The following is a 3,618-nucleotide window of genomic DNA, read 5'->3' on the forward strand; positions in this document are numbered from 1 at the left end:
AAACTTTTCAAAATAACTTTTTGTCAAAGAAGAAAAAAAAAAGTTTTCATGATGTATCTTTTTATCACTTTTAACTTTTTAAAAGGAAAAAAAATTCAAAAATCAAAAATTATCATCCAAACATTTTTAAAAACAACTTTTAATTTCTATTTTTCTAAAAAAACTTTTAAGAAAAGAAATTTTATAAAAATAATTTTGGGTTTAAAAAGAATCCCAACAACCCCTTAATTTATAAACAAACTTCTTAGTTCGAGCACGATTTCGCACTTTTAGGGATAACGATAATATCAAAAGAGGTAGACGCGGAAATCGAGAGAGCAATCACAGAATCTAGGGTTTCTATAATTGTATTGTCGGAGAGAGATATGCGAATTCCAGATGTTGCCTTGACGAGCTTCTGCCGATCCTTGAGCAAAGGTTGAGCTTTAATCATTTCGTTTTACCCATTTTTTACCATGTCAATCTCTCAGATGTCAGGAATCACAGACGAAATTTTGAGATAGAAGTTGACAAAAGGTCAAAACGGACAGAGTATAAAGTCAATCGATGGAAGGCAGCCCTTACAGAGGTTGCTGATTTGATCGGAATGATTGCTTCTGGGTATGCTTTCTCTATTCATGCTTAAAGTTTAATCCCTTAGAAATAACGCAACCATGATCCAATACTGATTTGTTCAATAGTTGTGGGCCTTAAATTTGGTAAGGAATCGTAATTTGTGCCTAATCAGATTCAGGTATGCAAGCATCATGTCTTCTTTTGCTTATATTGCTTTGAATGTATGCAAACTGCAAAGAGCAGAACCAGGTAATTACATGCTTACATGTGTGTTTTTGTGTTTGTGTTGGAGAAATTACATTGAATACAAGATAGAACAGGAGAGTTTCTTGTGTAACAAAACAGAATTTTTATTAATCACTTGTAACAACAACATTTTACATCATATTATATACACATGTAACGTATGAAGCGAACCATCACAACTGATAACTAATGTGCCTCTTAAGAAGACACCCCTTCACAAATCGTTGCAACCTTTCATTTGTGGTTGATAATTTAACTGCTGCCTAACTATAATTGCTAAATTAACCCTAATAAATTCTAAGTAAACCTTAGTCTAGATTAACTTTTAACAGATTGTATGATTCAAATTTTCATTTGATCTGAGAAATATATTTTCTGTCACTTATGTATAGATATTATGCCATTCTCCCCCTTGTGCTTATTTTCTTTATTCTTTTCACACAGGTCTGAAGACTCTGAAGTAGAGTTTATCGCGAAAATTGTTGATACAGTTAACTATAAACTAGATATGAAACTAGCTACTCCAGCTAATCTAATAGGAATGGATTCTCGAGCTAGATTTATCAACTCTTTGTTGGAAAATGAGCAATCTGGGGATAATGCTCTAGCAATTTGTGGCATGGGTGGTATTGGAAAGACACTGGCCCAATTCATTTACAACTCAAACAAGCAAAATTTTGGAAGTAGCAGTTACCTTGAAGAGATTGGAAAGCATTATAAACAATCAGATGGTTTGCTTGGGCTACAGAAACAACTTCTTAGAGACATTCTAGGGGGAAAGAATGCGAGTATATTTAGTGTATCTGAAGGTACGAGGAGTGTTGAGGAGGCATTACAAGTGAAAAATGTGCTTATTGTTCTTGATGACATTGATGAACATGATTAATTAAGCGCTTTACTTGGAACAATCGCTTTTCATGCACAAACCAAGATCATAATAACAACTAGGCATTTAGATATACGTTCATGGTTTAGGTCCATATCTTGGAGCTGTAGGATACATGAACTTGAATTGTTGAATGATCATGAATCATTAGAGCTTTTAAGTCGCCATGCATTTGGATTCAAGACGCCTATGGAAGATTTCAAGGAGCTTGCAGTTCAATTAGCACAATATTGTGGTGGAAGCCCACTAGCTCTTAAAGGGTGGAAGCCCACTAGCTCTTAAAGCACTAAGTTATTCTCTATCTGTTGATGTGTGAGGAAAAAATAGCATGATAGAAGTTTGGAGAAGTTCATTGAATTTGTTGAAAGGAGATTCTGATTGTAAAATTCAAGGTATACTACAAAAGAGATTTGACTCATTACCACATGCCTGTAACAAAGAGTTGTTTTTGCATATTGCTTTTTTCTTTGTTGGTGAATATGATGATTATGTGGTAAAGATATTGGAGTATGAGTGGCATGCAAAGGCTTGAATTAAGATCCTCATTAGTAGATGCCTGATTGGTTAAATATGTTAGTTGGTGATACGAATCCCCATAAAGGTAACTTCGTCTTTGAGCAGATCATGCTTTTCGTCAACATTAAAAAGCTGCAAATTAATAATAATATCACACTTGTGGATGGAGAAAATCTCATCAGACAGACTTCAAAGCTTCGTATATGGACCGGTTAGCTTACAAAGGCGACGCATCATATTTGGAGCGCTTAGCTTACAGAAGCTGCAATTCAATCTAAGCATGTACATTTAATCATTTTTTTTGGATGAATACCAATATTTTTTTTTTTTTTTTTTTTTTTTGCAAATTATAAATCAATTTGTTACATAAATCCCTTAACCCAACCAAATATTAGCTTTGTTTATTATTAGCATAAATTACACGTGGACCATTCCATAATGTGTAATTGCCCCAATTAGCTAGTTTTTTCATCATAACTAGTGTGGATGGTCCGAGGGTTGCAATGGGTTTATTAATCTTATATTTTCGATACCATTTGTAAGGTTGTCTTACATAACTACACAAAGATCGTTTCTGTAATTCCGCTATTACACCGATTGAGAGCATTACTTATGTTGTCATACACAATAATCATTTCCATAATCTCATTGACCAATTTTGTAATTTCCGTATTAGATAAGGATTATTTCTATAACTTTGTCTTACACAAGGACCATTACTATAATTTTTGTTTTAAACAAGGACCATTTATGTAATTTCACTACCCTATCCACTTAAACCTGGTTGATGAGGGACAGCTACACATTATGTATATAATTGGTTAATATTTATAGGAAAAAACAACCCTAACGTATTATTTAAGGATTTTTGTGAGGTTAAACAATGATAGTCTAAAACCTCAACCTTTAATTGATTAAATTAAAAGATTTTCATGGACAAAAACAACCAAAGCTCCGGCGATTGGAGCCCAACGGTTTAGGAGTGGAAGCTACTTAGGGGTTCATGATTCAAATCTTGACATATCAAAAATATCCCTAGTGTTCCACAATTGATCTCTGTTGGATGCAAAATTCTACATGGAAGATAACAAGAGAAGATTCAAAAGATTCCTTGGTGGAGTTATTTACTTAGATGTGCATGAGAGATGTAATGATTGAGAGTTGTGAGTTGAGTTATTTATTTAGATTTAGATCTTGATCATGATTTTTGTTCTCCTCAGTATACCAAATATATCTTTTAATACCAAAAGCGTCGTGTCAGTTGTGTCGTTCTTATTATTATGCATGCCAAATCAAACGTTCATGATTTGACAATTCTGTGTAATTCAATCGGTTTTTAGTAAGATCTCATGGAATCAATGTTATTGTATCTGTGCTCCTATATTTGATATGTTCAATCCCAAATCCTAATATTT

The 3,618-nt window shown here is 33.4% G+C and overlaps 1 pseudogene across 1 annotated transcript; it reads left to right on the forward strand.

Annotated features, from left to right (window-relative positions):
* The first annotated feature begins 259 nt into the window (after positions 1-259).
* On the forward strand, positions 260-2,534 carry LOC145093731 (TMV resistance protein N-like; annotated as a pseudogene). Its single transcript, XR_013703035.1, has 2 exons — positions 260-600; positions 1,246-2,534. The product of XR_013703035.1 is annotated as a TMV resistance protein N-like (transcript).
* Positions 2,535-3,618: the final 1,084 nt, after the last annotated feature.

The sequence above is a fragment of the Lactuca serriola genome, chromosome 3 (assembly GCF_051521515.1).
Source record: "Lactuca serriola cultivar US96UC23 chromosome 3, Lser_US96UC23_V15, whole genome shotgun sequence".
NCBI classification, from domain to species: Eukaryota; Viridiplantae; Streptophyta; class Magnoliopsida; order Asterales; family Asteraceae; genus Lactuca; species Lactuca serriola.